The sequence below is a fragment of the Artibeus jamaicensis genome, unplaced genomic scaffold (genome assembly GCF_021234435.1).
Source record: "Artibeus jamaicensis isolate MK-2021 breed Jamaican fruit bat unplaced genomic scaffold, CSHL_Jam_final scaffold_537, whole genome shotgun sequence".
Taxonomy (NCBI): Eukaryota; Metazoa; Chordata; class Mammalia; order Chiroptera; family Phyllostomidae; genus Artibeus; species Artibeus jamaicensis.
The window spans coordinates 41,014,312-41,021,293 of record NW_026522047.1 but is presented as its reverse complement, the minus strand read 5'-3'; positions in this window follow the sequence as shown (position 1 = coordinate 41,021,293).

The following is a 6,982-nucleotide window of genomic DNA, read 5'->3' as shown; positions in this document are numbered from 1 at the left end:
TCCTCAGAGCCTTTCCCTCTGCCAGGAACACACTGGTCCCGGAGCCGCCACACTCTCTACCATCACCCCCCCCCCCTTGCTTGTTTTATTTTCACAGCACTGACTGCTATGGACAACTTAAGTCAACAAAGATTCCCTTGTTCTCCAATTCCCCCGCTCTGATATAAATTCCTCATGTGACTAGATTGTCCCTTTTGGTCACTCCTGAATTTCCAGGGCTTAGCTTAGAATCCTCCAGGGCACGCAGCAGGTGTTCAGTGAAGACTGAGGGAGAAAGTGAAGGAATGGCAGTGGAGCCAGTGCCAGGAGTGGGTCTGGGCCTGCCCTGCAGGACCCTGTCTGCCTGGATGGGAAGGAGGGGGGGCGAGGGCTTCCGTGAGCCACCGAGGTGTTTGAACAGGGGTGGGGGGCACACCCGAAGGTGCGATGAGCAAGATCTTCTGGGGACTGGAGCCAAGCTGGAGTGGAGACAGATGTAGGGGCTCAGGAAGAGGCCCTAGGGGTATTTAGATGTTTGCTGACATTTGGAACTGCGTGCAGCACCCCAAACCCTGCTCACTGACAAGGACGCCATCTGAGGGTCTCTCCCAGCTCCCCGCCTTGCTCTCCCTCTCTCTCCACCCTCCTGCTTCTGGGAGTCTGAGTCTCTGCCTCTCTGGTGTGCGTGTGTTGGCTCTCTCTGATCTATTTCTCCCTCTGTCCTTCAAGGTCTTTCTAGATCTTTCCCTTTCTACTCTCCCGGTGCGTCTCCGCTCTGTGCCCGCCTGCCTGCCTCCCCACCTTCCCTGCCTCTCATCTGACCAAGCAGGTCCCCCCACCCCCACCGCCTCCCACTACCAGCCTCTCCCAGCCACCAGGGCCTATGGGCCTGGTTGCTGGGCGCCTGCCAGGCCTGGAAGCTTGCCCCTCCCCCGCCCTTGACCCTCCGCTCTCCACTCGGCCTCCTTGAGTTTTGTCCACTCCATTTCCTCCTCCTCTCTCCCCACTCTCCCTGTACCCACCCCCCACCTCTGGGATCCCAGGACCGGGGCCAGGCTCCTGGCTGCCTGCTGAACCTGACCCGGCCGGTTGGGTTATGCACTGGTTCGGACTACGTGGGTAATGGCGGGTTCCCTGGGCAGCAGCGGCTTCTGGGGAGGAGGGGGCAGATGATCTGGCACTTTGCCCGGCTGGACATGCATGGGACATGGGGAGAGGTGGCCCTGAGGCCCCTGAATTGCAGCTGCAGAGAGCCCACCAGAGGGTGGGGCTGTGTGACTTGAACAGGTCCCTAGGCATCCCCGGGCCTTTACCCTGCACACCAAGCCAGACCAACCAGCAATTGGAATGTGTTGGACGCCTGCCTGCTGTGGGTGAGACGCTGAGTTGGGTGCCCAGACATCCTGACTTAGGCCCTCTCCACCTTCGTGAACCCATGGGGTGGTGAGGAACACAGACAACAAGCTAGTAAATAAGATAATTTCAGAGAACAGTCAAGTGCCAGGAAGAATAATCCAGCAGGGCCAGAGAGAATGACAAGAGATGGGAAGCCCCTCTGAGGAGGTGATATTTGAGCTGAGACTTGGATGACATGAGGAGCCTGCCTTGCAAAGGGAGATGGCTGAGGAGTGGGAGGGTGTGTGGTGCAGAGGGAACCACTGCAGCAAAGCTTGGAGGCAGGACTGAGTCTTCTGTTCCAGAGCCTCAGCCCCTACTTTGCAAGGCCAAGTGATCACACACAAGGTCAATGAACAAAGTAGCTAGCTCAAGAATAACAGCAGCAGGTACCATTATCAAGGTCTAGCCCGTTTTTCCAAATGAACAAAGTGAGGCCCAGAGAGGGTGCAAGGTCTGAGCACAGACCAGAAGCTGGAGGAGTAAGATTCATACTGGGGCCCATGGTTTCTTCCAACAGGGGGCTGGGCCAGCCTGGGCACAGGCCAGGAGGATGCTGGGACAAAGGGTGCAGAGGGTGAGGCTCAATCTCTGGATGGAGGGGTCAGGGGTAGTGTGGGGTAGTGGCAGTGACCAGGATGCCTCCAGGGCTTTAAAAACATGAGTGCCTTTTGGTACCAGCTCCAGCCCTGTGCCCCCCCCCCACCCATTCACAATAATAGCTAAACCTGTTCCATCTACTGAGCTATTTGACCCTATAACAACAGGATGAAGTTTTGATCATGACCTCCATTTTACAGAATCACAGTGACACAGCAGCCAAAGTGGGATTGGAGCCCAGGCCATCAGGATAGTGTGACCTCAAATTGCAGAGGATGCCTGTAGGGCTGGGTTGGTGCTAGGCAGGTTTTCAGGGGCCCTGGGCCCTGTTCATGTTGGGTGGCCTAGGTGAGGTTCTGTCCCTCTGTAGGTTTGCCTTTTATTCTCCCCACAAACACAGGGGGCAAGCACTGACTGCGCTGGGAAGACCGTAAACACACAAGCAAATGCATAGTAAGTATTCAGAGAGTCACATGGCTGCTGAAGGAAATGAAATGAGAGGCTGACCAGGCTGAGAGGTAGGGGCTACTTTAGCCAGGCAGGTTAGGCCAGGCCTTGCTCGGAGGTGGTGTTTTTTATTTGACATTGGTTTACAAAACCATACAGGTTTCAAGTGTACAACTCAACAAATCATTACCTGCACATGACATAGTGCACCCATCTCCCAAAGCAGTCTCTTTCCATTCCAGTCCCCCGCCCCACTTTTAGGATGTGGTATTTGATCCAAGACTGCAGGGAAGAAGGAAAAGGAAACAACAGCATATGCAAAGGCCCTGAGGCAAAGGACCTGGCAAAGGCAACAACAGCATATGCAAAGGCCCTGAGGTAGGACCTGGTGTACCTTTAACATCAGGGAGGAGGTCCAGATGGCTAGGGGTGAGTGAGTGAAGGAGAGAGGGGGAGGAGGTAAGAGTAGGGAGGGGACAGGGTCAGATCACCTAGACAAAAGTGGGGAGTTTGCATTTTATTCTGAGTGATGAGGAGCTATGGAAGGTTCTTAAGCAGAGGGTAGGATGGTATCCGATTTGCATTTTAATGGCTGATCAAAGATGTGGGAGGAATGTAGAATGTCTCTACCCCAACTGTGGGGTGTGAGGTCAGGGCGGGAGAAAAGGGCCCTTCGGGGCCTACTGGGCGTACACATGGCTGCCCTTTACTGAGCATTTACTGTGAATTATGCTGAGTACTTTATAGGCCTTGACTGATTTTGAAGATTCTATTATCAACCTCATTTCCTCCAGCCAAGGTCCATGCTGAGCTCCTTGCCTTTCTTTTCTTCCCTGAGCTGGAGAGGTTGGAGTGCTTCTTGCCACTGAGCCTATGGCAACTTGACAAACCCTGGTGAGCGTAGGCAGAGGGGCCTGCAGTCCGTGGGTGCACCCACTGCCCCCCATTTCACAGCCAGGTGAATGTTCAGAGGTGGACCCAGCAAGGCCAGGAGTCAAGAGTTCATGGCTCCTCTATCCCAAGAGGGACTTAAGGTTGCCTCATTTTTCCTTTGTCCACTCTGCCAGGGCGGCAGTTGCCAACCTTTTCATCCTGCCACGCATGTAAAAGAATTAATTACTGACATTCTGGGGCACACCAAAAAAATGTATAGTTTTGCTGATCTAACAACAACAACAACAAAAAAGTAGTTATAATTTTGATTCCTTCACACCAGACAGCTATTGTTGTGTTGGCTGTTGTCACTTTTTTTTAAAAAATTTGACAATGTAAGAGAAAAGAGGACAGTGCCCCCTGACTAAATAGTCAGGTATTGTTGCATGTTTTAAACAGTCTTGTGGCACATGGGTTGAAAATCGCTAGGTTAGGGTGATACAAATGCACTACTTAAAAGAGACAAATACTATGCATTCTGCAGAACCCATTTAAACACCCTCACCTGACATCTAGGAAGCCTTCCCAACTTCCCAAGGAGGGACCTCAGTTCTGGTTGAGCCCCCCACCCCCATCCCTCCCTTTACCCCAGCCCTGACCATTGGGACCTCAGAGGGTTCTGGTGGGCCTCCTACCACTTCCCCAAAGTTGGGAACCTTCAAGTCTCCAGCATAGCCTGAACCTGGCTGCTCACCGGTGGGACAGCAAAAAAAAAACAACAACAAAAGAACCCCACTGGCTTCATTAACGAGTCTGGTCCAATGACCTCATTATAAAGGTGAGTAAACTGAGGCCCAGAACGAGGTCTTAAGAATCTCAAGGTTACTGAGGCAGTGGGCGCTAGAACAAGGCGTAGAGCTCCCCATATTCCTGGATGGAAGGAAACGTGTGTGTGACTTTTCCAGGGGGTGTGGGGCTCACTGCCAACAGTGGCAGGGAATCGAGGCTCTGAGGTCACCCAAGAGCCCTAGCCTGCGGGAGGGGACAGGCCTGGCTGGTGGCCCAGCAGCTCTTCTGGGAGGGCGGTAGGCAGAGGTTGGCGATGTTGGAAGCCAAAGGCTTGGCCTCCCCGAGGGAGCCGCTTTCCCGGCCCGGGTCGGATCAATGGGCTGTAATTATACCGCACCGGGCCCGGAGCTGGCGGGGAGGGAGCGGGAGCTGGCAGGAGCTGGGAAGCTGGAGGGAGAGCGCAGGCGGAGAGGTACCCACGTTACTTTGATTGACAGCCCTGGAGGGCGCCGCGCAGGAGCTTCTGGGGAACGTAGTCTTTCCAAGAAGCCCGGCTCACTTCTCCCCTTCCGATTGTGTTCGGGTAAACTGAGGCACGGGGACGCGCAAGACCCCCACCCCGGCCTATATGTCGGCCCATCCCTCCCCCATCTGACTTGGAGACAAAAACTGAGCGGTGCTAGAAGCCTGTAGGCTTCGGTGATAGTCTCAGCTCTTTCCTGAGAGGTCTAGCGTGGTTTAATGTCTCTCTACCTCAGTTTACCTACCGGTGAAATAGGGCGAAAAGGGCCCAGTCGGCCCTCTCAGGTGGCCGGGATGAAGGGCTCTTATTTTTAAAAGGAGACCCATCAGGTTCAGGGGGTAGCTCGCTTTTCCCTTTTAAGATACTAATGGAGCCGAATCCCCCTCCTACCGGGCTGGGCTTGGACATCCACGAGGGTCCCAGCTTCTCTGAGGGCGGAGGGAGCCACACTCTTCACACCCCGCTTTTGCCTCGCCGCCTCCCGATTGGCCCAACCCATCTTAGTTCCTCCTGCCATTGGTTGCCAGTTCCCCAATTTCCATTCGCCAGAGCCCATGGTGACGTCACGGACCCATGTGGGATCACTGTGGATGGATTGGCTGGCGCGCCCAGCCAACCACCGCAGAGAAAGGAATTTCCACAGTAGCCTGGGCTGTGAGGCTGATTTAAGGTGGTCTGAGCAAAATGGGGTCCCTGCGCTCCTTCTCGGTTTTTTCCTTTCACACACACACGCACACACACACTCACGCACATCCACCTCATAAAAAAACCCAAGCAGGAACTGGAGCTGAGACTTTCTGTACAGTGAGACGGAAGAGATCAGAAGTTAAGCCCCTCCCCCTATTTCGTAACTTCTTCCTGAATTTTGCTGATGGGGAAACTGAGGCCCAGAGAGGTGGAGCTTGAAGCCATAGGGCAGACGAGTTAGCTCCACAAATGAGAAGGTTGTGCTATGCTGCCCAGGCTGTAACTCACACCTGGTGAGGCTTTTCCCTGCCTCCCGCTCTAGCTTAATGTTGGATTCCAGAGAGTTACAGGGTAACAGGCAGCCTAGAGACCCCTTAATCCCCCTCCCCCATCTCACAGACTGCTCTCGTCTGAGCCTCCCCAAATTTTCAAAACTGTTCCCAAGCTGAGGATGCTACTGCTTAGAGAAAGAAAAAAAAAAAAAAGTCTCCTCCTTGTGTGTGGTCTTGTGGCTTCTCAGGCAATCCACAAGTCTGTATTTACACTCTCCTGTGGAGTGTGCCTGGCTGAGAGATCTAAAGACTTGTGGGTAAAGGTCCCCTCCTCCAGGAAGCCCCCTTGAATCCACCAGGCAAAGACTCGTTCTGGCTCTGGGTTCCTTAGGCCCTGGGTCTGCCCCTCCGTATTGGCATCAACTCCACAGACACGGGAGTGCGTCCTAAGCTTGGTCTCCTCCCTAACCCACTTGGGAGCCTTCCTGACAAAGCCTGGGGCTAGGTCTCTTCTAGGGCCCCAGAATCTTCTATCATGAGGAGGTGGTTCTAGGATAATTACCCACTTATCCATCAACTTTAAACAGTCTGTTTAATGTGTGTGTGGAGGGGAAGATGCCTTTTGGTGGAGATGTCTGGAAGGGGGTGTCTTTTGGGCCAGGCCTTGAAGGAATGGATTTTGTCCAAGCAGAAAAAGTTCTGAGGGAATTTGAGGAAGAGATAAGCAAAGGCCCAGAGTGGGAAAGAACACAAGATTAGGCGATCTGGCTGGTGCAGCTGGAGCAGAGGGAGTGTTTGAAGTGGTGGAGGGAGAAGTTGTGCCAGGCCAGGAGGTGAAGGGCATCCGTGCTAACCTGAAGAGCTGGAAACTTGTCCCAAGGTCAACAGGAAGCCACGAGAGGGCCTTAAGTGAAGGAGGGCCAGACTCACATGGAAGGTGACAAGAGGAAGGCTGCTCAGAGCAGGGAGCTGGCCTGAGGTCCACTGGGAGACGATGAAGGGCTGGTGCAGGCAGACGGCTGTGGGACGGGGAGCAGGTTGCATGGCAGGTGATGGCGGAAGAGGCTGGGCTGATACTGTCTTGGGGGATCAGGGTGGACTGTGGGGCCTAACGGGTCTGGGAAGATGCTCTTTTTAGAGACTTGGGGGGCATCCAGGGGAGATGCCCAGTTGGTGGCTGGGTCTCAGAGTAGGGAGCAGGGATAGAGCCAGAGCTTAGCGCCATCCTCATGAAAGTAGTCAAGAGGGCGTGGAGGCAGGGGGAGGAAAGGCTGCCTGGAAAGGTTTTTAAATGGGGTCTTCACAGACCTCACCCCCCCACCCGCCTCCCGCCCACCCTGAGCCAGAAGCACTGTGGGATCGTGGAACTCCCTTTTTCTTAGTATTTCCCAGCAGCAGTGTGGACGGTGTGGATTGC